Here is a 21253-nt window from a genome sequence, read left to right as displayed (position 1 = left end):
ATAGCCTAGCCTCTTTGGCCAAAGAAGTAACCCATTTTCTCTAATATGGATAGATTTGGTCTAACATGGGTGATCCCAGTGACGTATCTGCAGTTGTCTTTAAGGATGGGTCCTGTGCACTTCATTGGGCAGTGCCCCTTCCAGAAGTTCCTCTAGGGTTTCGTATTCAATAGGTGCCACCTGACTGGGGAGGTAGGATACCACTCTGTCCATATGGTCTGTCTGGCAAAGCCTGGTTGGCATCGGCTCAGCCCAGTGAGTGCTCCTTTGTCAGGTCCACTTCCTGGGCATATCTCACACACCCTGGTAGGTTTCTAGAGGAAGGTGAATGAACTCTGCCTCATCCTGAAACACAGCACCATGGCAAACCTTTGATACTGTGAGTACATTCCATACTATCACATGATGCAGAAATGTCCCTGGGGTCCAGTGGCAGATAGGAAAAAAGTGGTTCAGTGGGTATCTGGATTTTAAACCTCACCTCAGGATGTCCCAAACTTGCATAGGGGGTCCTCAGGGATGCAGGGCCTGGATTCCCTGGTGGTGCCTGGGGCTGAGGCTTCTATACAGTCTCTGCAGAAGAGTTTCAGAATGCTAGCCATATTTGGGTACCTAGAGTCTATGGGCATCTGTTTCAGCCTCAGCCTCTTTTCAATACCCCCAGCAAGCCTGGAACCTGACTCCCTGGGAAACAGCCACTAAGCCTCAGTCTGGGCTCCCCTATCAGGGTGAGGTACACTGAGCAATTTTCTTATCTTCTGGCTTCCTCAGAATTAGCGCCTCTGTTGGTCCCAATCTACTTGGACTTCTTGGTCCAAGTAATCTGAAGTTCCATATACAGAGGGCAAGGAGAGATGGAGAAAAGAGGCAGACCACTCCAGATAGTAGGTAGCAGGTTTAATAAACAAGGGAACATATATGAGAGGCTTGTTTTAGGTGGCCACAAAACAAGTAGATCTCTGCACCCACCTGACAAATGTTTAAAGTTTATAGAGAGGTTTTAACTTGGTTCAGGCATGTATGCCATTTAATTGTTCTCAACACCTTATACTCTCAAAAGTTATGTCCTTGGAACAGCCCCCACAGTGGAGACACTAAGCAGGGTGTACATTCCAAGGACAAGGGAGGAGGTGAGAAGGCTTTGACTGCCTAGGTACTGGTGGAGGGTCAACCAGGGGCCACTCCTCTTGATCCTCTCCCCCAACATCTTCCCAGCCAGAAGACCCAGCAAACCTTTTTTGGATGGAATTGTTCAACTCCCTGGCAGACCATGGACCCTTTTCCATGGGTTTCTTGTCCACGTTGTGCTTCTCAAAGGAGCTAGACCACCAATTTCCTCTTTTCTCTCTTGGTTCAGCTCTGGGTCTAGTCTAGCTCCCGTTCCTGACATCTGTCCCATGCCAGTCCCAAGGCATGTTGGTCACAGAGGGCACATTATCTTCAGTGAGTTTGAAAATCTGTCAACCTCTGGAAGTTTCTTTTCCAGCTCCTCTTTATCCTTCGTCTTGACTTTTTTTTTTTCCCTCTCGGGGCTAGGATCCTGCCTTAGGTAGTAAAGGGTCTCTGAGCTCGCTGAGTGTCACCTGTGTTCATTGTGGATTGGGTCTCTGTGGTGGGCCAGTCTGCCTTGCTGTGGAGGAGGCAGGGGATGTCTGTATGAGCACTCTCCTCTGGGTCCATCATGTGGCCCAGTGGGACCAGCTCATTCCTGTTTTAAGTGTGGCTCCTAAAGAGCATGTGGTAAACACTGGATCCTGGAGGTGTTTCAAATCTTCTGTTCAGGATCCTCACCTTTGTGCATTTCCCCATGTGGATTTTCCATCAGTTCTTCCTGCTCTTTCACTTTCCTGGAAGTCCTAGCTCAGACCATCTGAAGCAAAGCAAAATACAACGTTTTCACAAAATTGTGAAATCAGTCTCCTTCACAGTACTTAACTTCACCACAGAACAAAGCCAATATTATTGAAAGGCACCAAATTATCCAAGTCCCAACAAGAAAAATCTCCTATGCTGATGTGTGTTTAAGATGAACAGGCACACAACTCACTACAAACAGAATCGGTGGGAAATGACAGAGGGTGGAATCAGTAGGGGACTTGAAAGCATCTCTGATAAATAGACTGCTGTGGTCAAGCATGTAGGGAAACATGAGCACAGGAGGTAGGACAAGAACCTCATCAGGACCTAAGGGGAATGTTGGAGATGCAAAATAGAGTGAGGGAACCCACAGATCAGAGCAGACCCACAGTCCCCTTAACATCAGGAATGTTGCAGGACCAGCCCAGGAAGGTGTCAGGAGCATCATGTAGCAGCTTTGTGTGCTGGGGCCTCACTGCTGAGAGTCTGTCTCCAGCTCTGAGAAGTGCAGCTGGGTCAAGGAGGATAACACCTGCTCTGCCAATGAGGGTAGTAATAGCATCGTCCACCAGGCATGTCTCAAGGATCAAAAACATCCATATTTGTAAAATACAGAACTGTGCACAGCACATATTTCTTAGATGTAAAAATGTGTAATAAGATAATCCAGCTGTCTTTCCATAAAGCCTCAGGAAGCTGCCTCCCTGGACTTCCTTCCATTTTTTAGTTTTCCCTATGATGCAGCCCTGCTGCTGCCTGGAGATGCATTTAGGGCCCTTCGAGCCCACACTCTGATTTTCTGGAATTTAGGGAGTCAGGAGTTCCCTAGTGTAGGAATGTGTTTGTCCTCTGTCCTTTTGTGTTGGCTGTCTCTGTTGCAGGTGGAGACCCAGATGCTAGTAAAGGGCTTGGATGTGATTGAGTTCGACCCATCTCACATGCAGGCAGAATGGTCAGCCCGCAGGATGATTCCCTTCAGAACCTGTGTCTGCCCCAGGGGTGAGTCCTGGGCATCAAGACCTCAGTTCCAGGAAGAAGGTTTGTGGGTGGTGGGGGGTGTCTCAGCACTCCCACGTGCCCTGATCTGGACCCATCCCTGAGTCTTGGTATCTTGTACTGCAAAGGAGGATTTTTATCTCACCCACCTGAGTCAGACCAATTCATGAGTCCAATGTGGTTAATTTAAGGACTCAGGACTTGAGTGACATCTCCTAAATCACTCACCCAATCCAATACTAGTTTATGAGGTCCTATAACCGAGAGGGTGTGTCTGACCACAATGAAGGCAGTGATCGCAGAGCAATATTGAGCGTTATGTGCTAACTGCAAAAGTTCTTGAGGCGAAAGCGTGCTCGATGTATTCAGGAAGACATTGCCTTGGAAACTTTGCTCCTTCTGTGTTAGCTGTTCATCACCAACAAATGCCAGTCATTGAGCTGGCTCCTCTGACTCAGGTGTCAGACACCTGTGCATAGAGGCTTTCTCAGAGGACACCCTCCTAGGCACTGCCCCCTCGTTCTGTCCTGGGCCACAGCCAACTCTTAGTAAATCCCAGTGCAGCCCCTTGGCCAAGTACACCTCTCCCACTGGTCTCCAAGCTCAGATCATGGATCATGTCTGTAAGTGAAATCAGATGTAGAATGGTTTCTCAGCCCTGATGCTACAGTGGACTTCTTTCTTAAAAGTTCATCCCAGTGTTTCAGACTTAATTATTTTGGGCCTGAGGCCCAGGTATACGTGTTTGTAAAAAGTGTCTGAGTGATCCAACACAGTCTGGGTAGAGATCTCCTTTAGAGGAACATACCTTCTCATGAGCTACACCTGATGCAGGGGCCTCCTTGGTCTTTCCCACCCCACTGTGCTGCAGGAAGGATCAGGGAATTTAGTAACAGAGTCCCACCCAGGCAGTAGACTAGAACTGCCTGGAGAGGCTTTCACAGTGGTGATGGGGTCCCTTTGCAAGTGATTCTGATGTGATGATCCAGGAAGGATCCATAGTGTCAGTGCTAAAGGTCTCAGGTGTTTTTTTAAAAAATTTTTTTAACGTTTATTTTTGAGACAGAGACAGAGCACGAACGGGGGAGGGGCAGAAAGGGAGGGAGACACAGAATCGGAAGCAGGCTCCAGGCTCTGAGCCATCAGCCCAGAGCCCGACACGGGGCTCAAACTCACGGACCGCAAGATCGTGACCTGAGCTGAAGTCGGACGCTTAACCTACTGAGCCACCCAGGCGCCCCAAGTCTCAGGTGGTTTTAATCCACAATCGGGATGGAAAAGCTCAGCTTTAAAAGGGTTCAAATGGTCAGGTTTTTCTGCTTTTGTTTTTCTTGAGAAGTTGAAGAGTTTTATGAGAATCCCTGGGACTTGGGGCAGAGGACTAGGGCCTGACCTAGGAACTCTTGAGACTGAGACTGACATGCCCCACCGGGGGTGGGGGGAGGGGCTCAGAGAGGTGGCTGCTCTCAAGTCCCAGCAGATCTTCCTGCACCCATTCCAGTCACTTATCTGTGAATAAACTGCCTACCTCATCAGTTCCTAACAGAATCCCTCTGTCTGGCCTTAGACACACTAGACAGAGGCTCCTGTCCCCAAGAATGTTCATTTTTTTAAAAATGTTGCCATTCATAGGCACCCTCTAGCAACTCTGTTCTCTCAAAGCTTATAATCCTCATGGAGCATTTGTCAAAGGACTACAAATCTTTTCTTTTCCCAAAGGATTGCAATTCTAATTATTTTCTATTTTTTTTTTTTTTGGTAATAGAAATGTGATTGTGTATAATAAAGTTTTTCAAAAGAAAGACTAGCTAAGTCAAGATTTTCTATAAAAACACTCATTTTGATAGGTTTCTCCCAGAAAATGTACAGAAATAGGTGTAAGAGACTGAATTTGCAATATAAGAGATACAAATACTTATAAAGATATTATCCCAAAGCTTCTGCTGCTTCTAGAAATTTCAGTTCCAATTTGAAATGGTTTTGAGGATCAATAATGTTAAAGGAAGATGCTGCTTCTGCTAGAAAATGCTGAAGGCAGGATTGAAGCCTCTCCTCTCTGAATGTACAAGTTTTCACATGTTGGTCACTGGGCCTCTGAGCATTAATAATGAATAAGAGAGTGGGGAGGGAGGGATGGCATATCTCCAGGCACCTGGAATCTGAGCTCCCTCTCTGTCCCTTGGCCTCTATATTTTTTTCTCAGTATAATTCTGGGTCCCACCCAAGCCACTGACACCAGGATGAAAAGTGATGAGGGCCACTTCTTACAATTTCACATGATATTTTCATGACCTCGGGTTGTGGAAGGGAAGGAATCATGTGCATAGGAACTGTGATTTTTCAACTGTCTCAAGTGCAGACAGCACCGCATTTAAATGGTCTTTAAGTTCAAGACCTGATTCAGAGTCAGGAGAGGTCCACATCTTCTGCTGGGGCATGAGGTCTGCCAGCACAAGTATGGGAAATGAATGCAGAGATGACCAGGCAGGACCCAAAGTTCATGAAACCCATCTTAGTACTTGGATGTCTTCAATATATTTCACTTGTCAGGGGACTCGGAGCTTGACATTGGAATGTGGATGGGCTTGGAGCTGGTCCTGGGAAGGAGAAGGACATGTGCACAGGAAATTGCTGAGTGGAACAGACCCCTTCAGGGCTGGCTTAAATGGCCCAAACCCTCTTCCTGGATCACTGCCTCTGAACTTGCCTTCCACAGGGGCCATGAGCTCCTCAGCACCATTGCTTTGGGCCCCAGTTATAGAAGGACAAACTCTGTGATAAGTCCTTTCCAGTCTCATGAAGACGGGACCACGGGCAGAAGTTGGTCTTTTAATTCTGTACTCTGCTCAGGGCACAGTGTGATGGCTGGGCCAGCCCATGTTGGTCACTTAAGAGCCATAAAGTTCAATATAGAAGAAACCTACCTGAGACCTAGGGTCTACTGCAGGGCTTCTCCATAACTATGGGCCAGGGTTCACTTGTTGGCCTTCTGTATAGTCCCATGTAAGTCCTGCAAAACCATCAGCATCTGGGGACACTGTTGCCAGCTCTTCTCTATGGCCCTGGGCTTGGGCACAAAGGAATCATCTTTGTCAGGACGGGATTCTTCTCCTTTGTCTCAAGATGAAATTCATTTCCAAAGATTCCCTATTCTTGTAAGAAACTCTAGGTTTCCTGGTCTCTCCAAGAACTGGTCTAGAAGGGACAGAGAAACGTGGATGCACCTTGGCATGACTGTGTATCTGAGTGGTTTTCAGAGATTCTCCTTCTACACTGACAAGGCCCACACATGCCTTTATGTCTGCTGGTGGGAGATGATAAATCTTTAAATGGGAATGTCAGGAACTGGCATCACTAGAAGCAGCAATGTCCAATACCTCTACTCACGGGTATGTCAGGAAGCATCTCTGTGCCTGGATATTGCTTAATAATGAATAGAAGTCTGAAAGCCTTCAGTTAAAAGGATTGTAATTACTGATCTAGAAGGGATCTTCCTTTGTTTCAGGGAGTGTCAACTGTCCTCATGAAAGGCCTTGTTCTCCTTTAGGTCGCCAGGATTTTGTGGACGAAGTCAGAGCTCCAGGTATGTGGAGTCACAGGCCTGTCATCCTCGCAGCTGCCCTGTGGGCTGGGAGGGGAACTTAGGGCTGATGAAGGTGTTGAGGCTAGGACTGGAAATACAGAGAGAAAAAAAAGTGTCCAATTGTTGTGACCACAAAGAAAACCTTGTTTCTTTTTCTTCCATTCTGTGTTAGAATTTTTTTAAGCATATTTGAGAGAGAGAAAGGGGGGAGAGAGGGGGGAAAGAGGAGAATCCCAAGCAGGCTCTGTGCTGCCAGCATGGAGCCCAACATGGGGCTTGATCTCCTAACTCTGGGATCATGAGCCGAAATCCAGAGTTGGATGCTTAACTGACTGAGCCACCCAGGGGCCCCTATGTTAGAATTTTAGATTTCTGTGAAGAGTCACCTAATGTAAAAAATAGATTGTTTAACATGAAATAGCAGATTCACAGGCAAGCCATTATAAATTAAAATATAATATTGAAAATAATGACTTTATTAACACTAAGAACTGAGAAATGTGTCATTTTAAAGTAATGAAGAACCTCAGTCCCAAGTTAGGAATCAACAATTTACCTCAAAATTCTTACAGAGCTTCCCCTTCTGCCTATGATGCAATAACAAGATCCAGATTCCCTCCAGCATCAAACACATAAAAAGCCAGATGAATGACATTATCTGCATGTCTCAGACACTGGGCAAAAAGATGAAGGACAGTATCCAGAGGCAAGAAGCAGGTTGGGGTGCCCAGTTCAGAGCCTGCTAAGCTTCCAGGATGCAGTGAGGAGGGGATCCAGGCAAAGAGTGGGGGGAGGTCTCCCTGAAGTAAGGAAATAGGGATGAGAATATGAGGAGGGGAAGGCAGCCGGGAATCCAAGAACAGACTTACAGAGGGGAGGAAGGAGTGGCTGAATTGGGGGGTGGGGGTGAGGTTGAAGAGCAGCCAGGAAGAGGAGTCATTGAATTATCTTCAGGTATAATGGTTAGTGCAAATTGAAAAATAAGTTCATTTTCTGGTGCCAAACAGGAAAGATACTACCCCTCCTTTTTCTTTCAGAGCATTTTTTAAAGAACACCTGTATCTGCAAATTCTTTCTCTGTCCTTTGGTATATAATATTTTTAAAAGCAAAATAACCTTCTTGCCAGCTTTTCATAGATCTAGAATGCCTTTCTCTAGTACCTGGGAGCCATCTCTATAAAACTGCATTTCACACAGAGTGTCCTTCTAACTTGAAATATGCCATTGAGAAACTTCAGAAATTATTCACACAGAAAGTCTTCTTAATTGTAATCAAGGAAGGTGGAACCCCCTATGCCACCATCATTCTGGGAGGGTAGAGCCTTAACTCCAGCAGGTGCCTGGCTCTAACACACAAGCATACCTCTTAAAATATTAAAAATTATTTTTCCAGGAGAAGAAGATGGCAGCAGAGTAGGAGGACCCTAGGCTTGTCTCATTCCACAAACACAACTAGATCAAATCATCCTAAATACCCAAGAAATTGACCTGAAGACTGACAGAACAAATTCTACAATTAAAGGGGGGAGAGGAGACCATATAGAAGAAGGCAAAGACTTAGACAAAGTGCCAAGATGGAGGAATCCATCCCAAATGAAAGAATAAGATAAGGACACGGCCAGAGATCTATGTGAAACAGATATAAGTAACGTGGTTCATGGATAATTTAAAGCAACAATCATAAGGATACTCACTGGGCTTGAGAAAAGAATGGAAGACATCAGTGAGACCCTTACCGCAGAGATAAGAGTTTAAAAAAATCAGAAATGAAGAATGCAGTGAATGAGACTGGAGATGCAATGAACAGCAGTCTGGAAGAAGAATGAATAGGTGATATAGAAGAAAAAATAATGAAAAATGATGAAGCTGAACAAGAGAGAATTATGCAACATGAGAATAGACTTAGGAAATTCAGTGACTCCATCAAACATAATAACATTCATATTCTAGGAGTCCCAGAAGAAGAGTGAGAAAAGGGGCCAGAAAATGTACTTGAAGAAATAATAGCTAAAAACTTTTCTAATTTGGGGAAGGAAACAGGTATCCAGATCCAGAAGGCACAGAGAACTCCCATCAAAATCAACAAAAGCAACCCACATTAAGGCATATTTGTAAAACAAAGTGATTAAAAAATCTTAAAAGCAGCAAGACAAAAGAAGTTCTTAACAAGAGAAAACCCCATAAGGCTAACTGCAGATTTCTCAACAGAAACTTGGCAGGGAATGACATGATATATTCAAAGTGCTGAATAGGAAAATACAGTAGCCAAGAATACTCTACCTAGAAAGGCCTACTCATTCAGAATAGAGAGATAGTGTGTCCCAAATAAAAACTAAAGGAGTTTGTGACCACTAAACTAGCCCTACAAGAAATATTAAAGATGACTACATGAGTGGGGGGAAAAAGAGACCAAAAGTGACCAAGACAAAGGATCAGAGAAAATCTGTAGAGACCACAACAAAACAAGTAATAAAATGGCAATAAATAAATATCAATTATTTTGAATGTAAATGGACTAAGGGCTCCAATAAAAAAAAGGGTGTCAATGGGTAAGAAAAAAAACCCATCTATATATTGCCTACAAGAGACTCATGTTAGACATAAAGACACCTGCAGATTGAGGAAGTTGAGAAACAATTATCATGCAAACGAATGTCAAAAGTAGTACTTAACATCAGACAAACTAGACTTCTTTGTTATTGTTTTTATTCTGCTTTGGTATCAGCGTTAATACTGGCCTCATAGAATGATTATGAATGTTTCCTCTATTCCAAATTTGTAAGATTTTGATAAATATTGTCATTAATTTTTTTGTTTTTTGATGTTTGGTGGAATTCAATGAAACCATGTAGTCTTAGATTTTTTTGTCCTGGGAGATGTTTGATTCCTAATTCAACTTTCATTCTTGCTACTGATCTAAGATGATTTCCTATTTTTTGGATTCAAGATTCATGATTCAATCTTGGTAACTTGTGCATTTTTAAGGAATTATCTGCTTTTTTCTGAAGTTATCTTGGTGTGATAACAGATTACTATAAACAGTATTATACTATGTATTTCTGTGGTATCTGTTGTATTGTTTTCCATTTCTCATTGTTTTTTGCAATGTAAAGAATTGCCAACTTAAAAAAAACCTGGCCATTACTTTCAATATTTTATTTATAAAAAAAATTATTTCCCCTTCGGTAAAGGTAATTAAACATAAGTGGTAACTCAAGTCACCAGGTGAATTTAAGGTGAACTATGTATAGGGCACCTGGGTGGCCCAATTGGTTGAGATTCTCTTTCTCTCTCTTGCCCTCCCTAACCCTCCCCAACACTCCCCTGCTCGCACTGTCTCAAAATAATAACCATTAAGAAATTAAAAAAACCTGTGACAAATGGTGCTGTCAAGTCTTCTTGCTTGAGAACCAGCTGTGCTTTATCTTGAGAAAATGTGATGCACTGGGTTGTCATTCTCTGGCTGAATAAAAGGGTGGGATTCCTTCTGTCTTTGCCATCTTGTTAGTGGATTGTCTGTGATGATTGTCTGGTTTAAATGTATTTAATAATTTCAGGTTTTCTCCCACCTTTGGTGGATAGATTGGTGTGGCAAGAGATCTTGTTCTTAACTATTTCTTCCCATAGGAAGTGGATATCCTTGTGCTAGAGGGAGCCCAATACCTCAGCGGCAGAAACTTTCCCCTCCTTATGCAGCAGCCAAGGCCCAGCACCCAGGAAAGGAGGCCACCACCTGCAGTGGAGTCCCTGCTGGAGCAGATCCCCTGAAATGCAGCCTGGAGGGGCCCTGTCTCCTCCTCTTCCTGGCTGTTCGTCTCTTGGTGCTCCACAGCAGACCTCTGGGGCCATTGGTGTGGTCCCCTTGATTCTTGTGATAACAAGATGCTGCTGCTCCTGTTGCTTATAACAACACCATGAACATTCATGGGTATGATTGGAAGGGTATGGAGAAACAGAAAATGAAGGAAGATGTGAAGGGTGTGTGTGTGTATGAAAAGTCACATGCATATTTTATAATGTATACCAAACATGAAGTTCATTTTGACAGAACTTAAAGACTCTTTTAAGATTCTTTATGGAACTGAACTACTGACAGAATGCCCTGATGTTAGTAGCATTTGCTAAGTTCTTGTGAAAATAGGCCAGGATGGCATAGTGTATGTTGGTTTCTTCCTTGTATTTTTACTTGTACCTTTAACCTTCTCCAAACTCCTCACCAAAGACAGAGACCTGTAATTATGGTCATGTCTTACTGTGCCATTGAATGGAGAATGTATCAACTCATTTCTTACCCGTGCTGGAGGCTCTGAACAGCTGTCACTTGTCGGAAGTTGTAGAGCTTAAGTAGTGCCCTCATCTGGCCAGATAAGGGCAATGGGTTCCCTCCCATGACAGCTGCTGACTTGGCCTGCCTTGGGCAGCTGTAACTGGGGACAGTTGGATCTCCTCCAGGAAGCCACCTTAGGGAGTTCTCCAAGGTCCCACTATCCCTGTGGTAGGCATGGTAGACAAGGAATCTCAAATGTTGGGCAAAATATCATGGCCTCTAATGATGTCTTCGACAGCAAATTCTAGAATCAGAGCCCTGTGGGGACTGTTTGTAAAGCCACCTGCCGGGAAAGGAGGGAGTCATCCATCAATCCACTCTGGGATTTCATGGTACTGTTGCCTTGGTTTGTCTTAGGATTTTTTTTGAGAAATTTTAGGTTTACAGCAAAATTGAGTGGAAGGTATAGAGTTCTCATATGCCCTCATGCATGCATAGCCTTCCCTACTACCAACATATTGTACTGAATCTGTAGATCAAGTTGGGAAGAATTCTTGACACTATGGAGTCTTCCTATCCATGAATAAAGATTGTCTATTTAGTTCATGGATTTCTTTCAATTTTCTTTAGTTCATGGGTTGTACCCCTATCTGGCCAGATAAGAGCAATGGGTTCCCTCCCATGACAGCTGATTTGGCTTGCCTTTGGCAGCTGTAACTGGGGCAGCTGGATGCCCTCCAGGAAGCCACCCTAGGGAGCTATCCAAGGTCCCACTATCACTTTATTCTGTGGTAGGCATTGTAACCTTTATTCTGTGATATACTATCATCTTCTATAACCTTTAGATAATTTCTTTAAAAAATGGCCCTACTATGCAATCCTTCAATCTGGGTTTTATTAATAAGTAACATCCACACATATACTCTTCTCATTACCTGTACCTCTGCTCCCACCCTCACTCCCTGTAAAAGTAACCATTATCAGTTTTGCATTGATTTTTTTCCTGCCATTTGTGGTTTTAAAGTATATGAATGTATTCTTAAACAATAAAATATTCTTTCACCTGTATTAAAAGGATATACTTATCATGTATGAATAAAGATTTATTCATTTAAAAAGTTTTTGATATATTGCCATATATTTCAGGTGTGAAACATGATTTGATATTTGTGTATCTCATGAAATCACAATTCTGGTTAATATTCATCACCATACATAGTTACAAATATATTTTCCTTGTGATGATAACTTTAAAGTCTACCTTCTTAGCAGTATAATACAATGCAGTAATACAATGGAGTAACATGATGCAATATTATAGTCACTATACTGAATATTACATCCCTCAGGACTTATTTTATAACTAGAAGCTTGTATGTTTTAACCCCCTTCATTTCACCCACCCCAAAATCCTTGCCTTTGAACAGATTGGCAATCACTATCAGAATTGTTTTTTTCTTTTAAGATTCCATATATAAGTGAGATCATACAGTATTTATCATTTTGGACATCCACATACAAAAGAATAAAACTGGACCACCCTCCTACACCATACACAAAAGTTAACTCAATGTATTAAAGACTTGGAGGGGGGCCTAGGTGGCTCAATTGGTTGAGCATCCAACTCTTAATTTCAGGTCAGGTCATGATCTCAGAGTTTATCAGATTGAGCCCCACATCGGACTCTGCGCTCACAGCGTAGAGCCTGCTTGAGATTCTCTTCCCCCAGCCCCTCTCTCTCCAAATGAGGAAATGAAAAAAAAAAAGTGGAATGTAATACCTGAAACCATAAAACTAGAAGAAAACAGGCAGTAAATTCCTTAACATTGGTCTTAGTGGTGATTTTTTTTTCCCCCTTTGGATCTGACACCAAAAGCAAAGGCAATAAAAGCAAAAACAAACAAGTGGAGCTACATAAAACTAAAAAGCTTCTGCATAGCAAAGGAAACCATCAGCAAAATGAAAACACAACTTATGGAATAGGAGAAAATGTTTGCAAATCGTTGACTGTTCATACTCTCCATGGGAGCTTCCTGGGTGAAATCTGAAATGGGTCCCTATGTGCAGAGGGTAGGGAGAGACTGAAGAAAGGCAGGAAACTCCAGCTTGACAGGTGGCAGGTTTCATAAGCAAGGGGACTTGGATATGAAGCTTGTCTTGGGTGACCAGAAGATGAGTAGATTTCCACATCTGCCCATTAAATCTTAATAGTTTATATATAAGTCTTCACTGAGTTCAGTCACTGAGACCATCTCAAGGCTATGTCCTTGGGGTGGATTCTGGGAGCAGGGAAGGTAAGTGGGCTGCACATTCCAAGGACACGAGGTGTTGTGAGGAGCCTCCAATTTCCAGGCCTAGCTCATGGGTGTAATCATTTCAATGACCTCCTCTAACAATCCAACACTTGTGACCAACTCTTATAATCTCACACTTCTCTTGTGCAGTGTGCCGAGTGATCAGCAATGTGTCCTGTTCCCAATATAAGGATGCCTGGGTGTTCGAATGTCTGTAATCTGACATTTGTAATCTGAGGTAACCTATGAAACCCGTTCCAAATCTGGCATCGCCACCATGGCTCTGATGGTAATATTTATAGGGCCATTATGGTCAGCAGTATAATGGGCTGCCTGTGTAGTTTGACAGAAAGGATACCAATGCCCAGTCTTATTGATGGTGTGTACCACAGACCAAGTTTCTGGATCAGTATAGGTAATATCGGATGAACTAAGAGTACTAGTCCCAGCTCATTTGTTCTCAATGTACTGTTTTTGACCCTTCCAATTCCCTACCTAGAGTGGTGATACCCATCTTGGTGAGCTACCCACATAATCAACATCCGGGCTGATTTCTTTGTCAGGAATATGAGTGAGCCCACTGTAGAAAGGAATTTGTCAGGTGCCTATCCTGTAACTGGATGCCATAGGAGCAACAGAAGTATAAGGCTGAAGACTGGTACCATTGACTCTTGAACAACACAGGTTTGAACTGCAAGGTCCGTTGATACACAGCCTTGTTTCAACAAATGCATTGGAGAACTTTTGGAGATTCGTTACAATTAAAAAAAAAAACTTGCAGATGAACCATGTAGCCAAGAAGCATTGAAAAAATTAAGTTAGGTATATCGCAAATGAGTAAGATACTTGTGGACGGCAGCCCATTTTATCACTTACTACTGTAATATATATAAAATCTAAGAAGTTAAAAATCTATCAAAACTTATGTACACAAACACTACCAGACAGCATGTGGTGCCATTTGCAATTGAGAGAAATATAAAGATGCAGTATTAAGTTGTAACTGCATAAACTTTAGTATACTGTACTGCTGTAATAATTTTATAGCCACTTCCTGTTGCTATCGCAGTGAACTCAAGTGTGGTGAATATCTGCTTAAAATACCATGTGACACTAATCCACGTCGGCAATTTAACTCTGCAATAAATTGTGTATTGTACTTAAAAGTGATCTCTTGTGTTTCTTGCATATTTTTCATTGGGTTTAGTGCACTACCATAAACCTCAAAGAACACCATGGGACCCATATCAAGTGCTACTAGTGATGCTGGAAGAAGCAGAGAAAAGTCACGACATTATAAGATTAAGGTGAAATGCTTATATGCACCACAGATTGAAGTTTACACCTGCAGTTGCCCACTATTTTAAGGTAAGTTAATCCAGTGTGAGGACCTCTGTAATAAAAGGAAGTTCGTGAAGCCACCACTGCAGCTGCACCAGCAAACACAAAATCCTTGAACTTTTTGGTAAAATATCTCTTGTCTCATACTGAGGGTGCAGTATTTATGTTGGTGCAGAATTGCTACAAGAAAGGCATACCTATAGATTCTAATATTATCCCAGAAAAAGCAAAGTTATTGTATGACAACTTAAAGCAAAAAGCAGGTAAAAAGATATAAAGGTAAAAAGATAGGATATAAAGCTGTAGAATTTAATACCAACAAAGGATGGTTTGACAATTTTAGAAGTTTGGCTTTAAAATGTCAAGAAAATAGAAGAAGCCACTTCTGCCAACCAAGGGGCAGCAGAAAAGTTTCCAGATGCCATTAAGAAAACCATTGAGTAGGGGCATCTGACTGGTTCAGTTGGTGTAGCCTAAGATTCTTGATCTCAGGGTTGTAAGTTCGAGCCCCAAGTTGGGTGTAGAGATTACTAAATAAAATCTTTTAAAAAGTTATTGAGTAGAAAGGATATATTTCCTGGACAGGTTTTTTTTTTAGTATGAAATTTATTGTCAAATTGGTTTCCATACAACACCCAGTGCTCATCCCAACAGGTGCCCTCCTCAGTGCCCATCACCCACCCTCCCTTCCCCTCCCTTCCACCCCGTCAACCCTCAGTTTATTCTCAGTTTTTAAGAGTCTCTTATGGTTTGGCTCTCTTCCTCTTTTTTTTTTTTCCTTCCCCTCCTCCATGGTCTTCTGTTAAGTTTCTCAGGATCCACATAAGGGTGAAAACATATGGTATCTTTCTCTGTATGACTTATTTCACTTAGCATAACAATCTCCAGTTCTATCCATGTTGCTACAAAAGGCCAAATATTCTTTCTCATTGCCTACCCCAATGTTTATAGCAGCACTTTCAACAATAGCCAAATTATGGAAAGAGCCTAAATGTCCATCAATGGATGAATGGATAAAGACATTGTGGTTTATATACACAATGGAATACTAATTGAATTTCTTTCTTTATTCTTTGCATATTAGTGGTTTTTGACATAGGTTTACCACTAGGTTTGTATATAACCTCTCTTACATATAGCAGTCTATACTAAGTTGTTGGTCATTTAAGATTGAATCCATTCTTTGCTTCTCTCCTCCCCACATTTTAGGTATGTGTTATTATATTTTATATCCTTTTATTTTGTGAGTTCCTTAACTGATTTTCTACAGAAATACTCATTTTTACTACTTTTGTGTTTCTATACTCCTATACTGTCACTTTTGGTCTCTCCTTTCCACTCAGTCTCTTTTAATATTTCTTGCAGCCTGGTTTAGTGGTCATGAACTCCTTCAGCTTTTGGTTGTCTGGAACACTCTATTTCTCCTATTCTGAATAATAGCCTTGCTGGATAGAGCATTCTTGGCTGCAGAAGTGTCCCATTCAGCACTTAGACTATATCATGTCACTCCCTTCTGGCTTGCCACATTTCTGTTGAAAAATATCTCCTGCTAGCATTATAGGTTTTCCCTTATAAGTTACTGTCTTTTGTCCTCCTGCTTTAAAAATTTTTTCTTCATCACTATATTTTTCCAATTTAATTATAATATGTCTTGCTGTTGGCTTGCTTTTGTTGATTTTGGTGGGAGTTCTTTGTGCTTCCTGGATCTGGGTATCTGTTTCCTTCCCCAGATTAGGGATTAGCTTTTTTTTTAATTTTTAATTTTTAAAAAATTTTCTGCCTTCTTTTCTTGTTCTGGGACTCCTGTAATACAAATGTTACTACAATTTGATGGAGTCATGGAGTTCCCTAAGTCTATTCTCATTTTCTGTAATTCTTTTTTCTCTTTTGTTCAGCTTGATTACTTTTCTTTACTCTGTCCTGCAAGTAACAATTTCATTACTCTGCTTCTTCAAGCCTGCTGTTCATTCCATCAAGTGTGTTTTTCATTTCATTTATTGAGCCCTTTATCTCTTCTATTCCTTATCTCTGTTAAGGGTCTCACTCATGTTTTCCACTCTTAAGTCCAGTGAGTATCCTTATCACCATTGCTTTAAATTCTCTACTAAGCATGTTACTTATATGTTTGACTTAGATCTCTGGCCATGGTCTTATCTTGTTCATTTGTGATAAATTTCCCTGTCTTCTCATTCTGTCTGCCTCTCTGTGTCTGTTTCTCTGTGTTAAGAAAGTAAGCTATGTCTTCTACTCTTGAAAGTAGTGACATTATTGGGCGCCTGGTGGCTCAGTTGGTTAAGCATCCGACTTCAGCTCAGGTCATGATTTCACAGTTCTTGAGTTCGAGCCCCACATCAGGCTCTGTGCTGACAGTTCAGAACCTGGAGCCTGCTTCAGAATCTGTGTCTCCCTCTCTCTCCGCCTCTCCCCCACTCACACTCTCAAAAAAAAAAAAAAAAAAAAAAGTAAAGTGACATTATGAAGAAGAGGTCCTAGAGAGCTCAGGGTCCCCTGTTCACCAGAACCTGGCACTTCAAGAGAGTGTCCTATGTGTTACTTACACCCTGCTGTTGTGTCTGAGTCCCTTTTCCTTTCAGTATAGTTGTCTGCACTGACTCTCTGCATGTTGTGGGCAGTCCTTGCTCTCTGTGGTGTTAATGGGATACAGGCCAGCAAGCTCTGAAGGGGTGTGCCTGTGGGGAAAGTTGGGACTGGGGAGTGGTGTTAGCAAAATTTGTGCTAGGCCACTAGCCCTATGCTAGATCCCCCACGTGTTGCAGGGGTTGGGGGCTGCACACCTGGCAGCTGGGGACACAAGGCTGGCTGTGGAACATAGTGATGGCTGGGGTTGGCTGGGCTCAGTGCACAACAGTAGGTTGGGGTGTGTGGCCAGGTGAGGTGCAGTGGCCAGGCACAGCATGCAGCACTGACTGTGCACCTAGTGGCTAGGCAGGGTGTGTGGCGCTGGCCGGGCACAGCGGATGGCTACAGCTAAGCATGGCACATTGGGTGGATGCGGTGTGGGGCAGCTGTGCACCTCGTAGAGGGCAGGGTATGAGCAAGACTTTCACAAAATTTGAAAGGGCTGCTCTTAGGGCTGAGGCTAGCCCTCAGCTGGACTTGGAGTGGGTGCATCCTCCAGAGAACTTATGGGCCTGGCATAGTGCTAGGAGGTTAGGTAGCAAGGGTCTGTGCCCTGCCTCCCACAGGTGGCTCTGTGTTTATGCTCCTGGGCAAGGGAGGAAAATGGCACCTTCCAGCTCCCTTGTTTTCTGGTAAGTTCCCCAACACCGTTCAAAACAAGTGTGAACAGATCTATTTTCCCCTGGTCGTGTGAACTGCTGTTTTGAGGTTGCCTCTCCTCACAGGCTGCAGTCTTTAAGGGTAGTGACCCAGCTATCACTTGACCAGTATGGAGTCAGATGACTTTTAAATCTCCAGGCTCCAAGTCCCATTGGTTATACCAACTCATGGAATTCAGCCTGTTTTTCAAAACCAAATGTTATGGGGATTAGTCTTCCCTGAGTGAGCTCCCTGCTGTGAGGGCCCTTTCTCTGTCTTCACCATGCACACAGCTCCCTCACTCCTGCAGACAGCCTCCCTCTACCTTTCTGAACCTCCTAAACTTTCAGATGCAGCTTCATTTCTACATATTGAGTTGTGGAGTTTGTTCTGCCAGTCTTCAGATTGCTCTCTGGTTTATTTACTCAGACATGGATTACCTCTAGTTGTAATGAGGGTTGGGGTGAGCTCAGGGTCTTCCTACTCTGATGTCTTCCTAAGCTCCTACCCAACTATAATACTTAAATATTTATTTAAAAATTTTTATAATGCTTTTCATTTTTGTGAGAGTGGGAGAAAGAGAGATGGAGTGTGAGCAGGGGAGGAGCAGGAGAGAGGGAGACACAGAATCCAAAGCAGGCTCCAGGTTCTGAGCCGTCAGCACAGAGACCAAAGTGGGCTTGAAATCATGAACGGCGAGACCATGACCTGAGCAGAAGTTGGACACTTAACTGACTGAGCCACCCAGGCACCCCTTATAACACTCATAAAGGTAAATATTTTGATAGTGTTAGGAATATTTTTTAAGGAAAACATTTGATTATAAAAGTGAATCAAATCTTAATGTTAAAATTGACTTTAAAATCACAATATGAACTCATGATTAAAAAAGAAAGACACAACCTACCTCTCTACTCTGAAAAGACATGGAGACAATGACAATCCAATAAACAAGGACCCCTAGCACCTAGATTATGTTCTTTAAATATTATTCTCTACTAAAAAGAACCAAGGATCCTTGGAGAAGAACTGAATCAAAGTATGGGGCAGCACTTGTACAAGAAAAGGTCCTACTAAAGTTCTTGGGGATGAATTGGCATAATATCAGCAAATTTACTTTAAAATATACCAGCAAAAAGAAGGGATAGGTGGATAAAATGGTGGCAAAATGTTAATTGCTAAACTATGTCATAGGCCAATGAATTATGACATATAGACATGAGGACATCACATTTTTATTTTGCTGTTTGAAAACTTTTGTAATAAAATTTAAATTGAAAGAAACTTAATATAAAAAAATGTCTAGTTTGACTAGGAGTATCTGCAAAATCCTACTAAAACATCATACTAAACGATGAAATTTCAACTCCTTTTGAGATTTGAAATGAGACTTGGTTATTTGCTATGATAATTTCTGTTAAAAAAAACAGGGTGGGGGATCCAATTCATCAAGCAAGACACAAACTTTTGGCTTTATTGATCTTCTCTATTATTCCTTATTTCTGTTTAATTTTGAATTATTTTATTTTCTTGAGTTCTTAGTTTGGACACTTGATTCATTAATTCAACTTTTCAATTATTTAAATTCTTCAGTATCATTTATTTTTATTATTTTTTAATGCATGGAACCCAATGCAGGGTCTGAACTCATGACCCTGAGATCAAGACATGAGCTGAGATGAAAAGTAGGGCATTCAACTGCCTAAGCCACCCAGGTGCCCCAATATCATTTTTAAATGTTTATTTCCATTGATATCTTCTTGTAATCCTGTATTATTTCTAAGTGTATTTTTATTTCACACACACATATTTGATTGTTGGTTTTACCCTTTTTGTAGGAACTGCCAGACTGTTTAACAAAGCAGCTGTTCCATTTCACAGTCCTACCAGAAATGTGTGAGGGTTCCAATTTCTCCACATCTTCACCAACACTTACTGTCACAGCTTTTAATTTTTTTATGTTTATTTTTTTTAATTTTTTTTAACGTTTATTTATTTTTGAGACAGAGAGAGACAGATCATGAACGGGGGAGGGTCAGAGAGAGAGGGAGACACAGAATCCAAAACAGGCTCCAGGCTCTGAGCGGTCAGCACAGAGCCCGACGCGGGGCTTGAACTCACGGACTGCAAGATCATGACCTGAGCTGAAGTCGGACGCTCAACCGACTGAGCCACACAAGGTGCCCCTATGTTTATTTTTGAGAAAGAGAGAGAGAGAAAGAGACAAAGAATGAGCAGGGGGTAGAGAGAGAGGGGTTCAGGCAGAGAGAGAACAGGACAGAGGATAGGTTGGATGGGTTGTTAACATTGCTAGAAAAGAAAAAGATTGCATTGAGCCAGTGGTTCTGTTACTGATCGTGAAAGTTGTCCTACACAATAACCCTCCTCTCTCTTGTCTTTTTCACACTAACCACGAATGTTTTCAAAGGTAAGGTCAGGTTAATTTATTTTTCTTTATATTTTATTATTTTGTATTATATTAGAGTATTGTAATCAATTTTTAAAAATTTTTTAATATTTTATTTTTGAGAGAGCACAAGCCAGGGAGGGGCAGAGAGAGAGGGACAGAGGATCCAAAGTGGGCTCTGTGCAGATAGCAGAGAGCCTGATGTGGGGTTTGAACCCACGAACTGTGATATCATGACTGGAGCTGAGGTTGGATGCTTAACTGACTGACCCACCCAGGCTCCCCAGTTATCAGTTTTTAAACCCATCCTAGTGGGTATGAATGGCATCTCATTATGTTTTTTTTTTTTTAATCCTTTAAACTCTGCCCATGCTTGTGGTTTATGTCTTTGACAAACAGGTGTTGGTGCTCTGTCCTCTCTCTTGGTTCTGATCTTCCTATGGCTTCCATTTTTGTTTTAGGTAACTCTAAGGTAGAGAAATGCTTGAGTCCCAATTTTATCTTTAGCTTTTTTCTCTTAACAATATTCATACCATGCCATTTCCAAAGCTCATTAAAAAATTGTTTTTGTTTTATTTATTTTTGAGAAAGCGAGAGAGACAGAGTATGAGTGGGGAAGGGCAGAGAGAGAGACACACACACAGAATCCAAGAAGCAGGCACCAGGCTCTGAGCTGTCAGCACAGAGCCTGACATGGGGCTCGAACTTATGAACCACAAGATCATGACCTGAGCCAAAATCTGATGCTTAACTGACTGAGCCACCCAGGCACCCCTCCAAAGCTCATTTATTGGAGGGGCCAGGTACTTTGCAAACATATTACAACTAATGCAAAACACTGTTTGAGCCATTTACATCAGCAAATCATTTACACAAGTATTGCTACACTAAGTCACATAATTTATTCCTATGGATAAGTAAGCACTCTTCTCATTTTTTTGGTTGGATAAATTGAGACCTAGGGAAGATAACTTGTATGCCTAAAGTCTCCAAACTAAATAAAAAATTTTATAATAATTTTATTCTCAATATGGTACGGTCAGAGAACATGGTCTGTATGACTTCTCTGAAGTTTGTTGAGACTTAGTTTTTGGCTTATTTTTTATAAATGTCCCAAACGTCCTGCTAAAGGTTATATATTTTCTAATTATTGATTGCAGCATTTTTTTGTACATTTTTTTGTACATTAATGCTCAAATGCATTAATTGTGCCATTTAAATGTTCTCTA

The 21253-nt window shown here is 42.0% G+C and overlaps 1 long non-coding RNA gene across 1 annotated transcript in view; it reads right to left on the bottom strand.

Moving 5' to 3' along the window:
* Nucleotides 1-882: 882 nt before the first annotated feature.
* The window catches only part of LOC123601829, a 56828-nt gene continuing 36457 nt past the window's right edge, over nucleotides 883-21253 (bottom strand). The window contains exon 2 of the long non-coding RNA XR_006714266.1: nucleotides 883-1870. This is a non-coding gene — a long non-coding RNA (uncharacterized LOC123601829). The remainder of the gene's footprint in view (nucleotides 1871-21253) is intronic.

The sequence above is a fragment of the Leopardus geoffroyi genome, chromosome A1 (assembly GCF_018350155.1).
Source record: "Leopardus geoffroyi isolate Oge1 chromosome A1, O.geoffroyi_Oge1_pat1.0, whole genome shotgun sequence".
In the NCBI taxonomy this organism is placed as follows: Eukaryota; Metazoa; Chordata; class Mammalia; order Carnivora; family Felidae; genus Leopardus; species Leopardus geoffroyi.
Note: the sequence above shows the minus strand (reverse complement) of the source record. Positions and strands in the feature narration are given on the sequence as shown.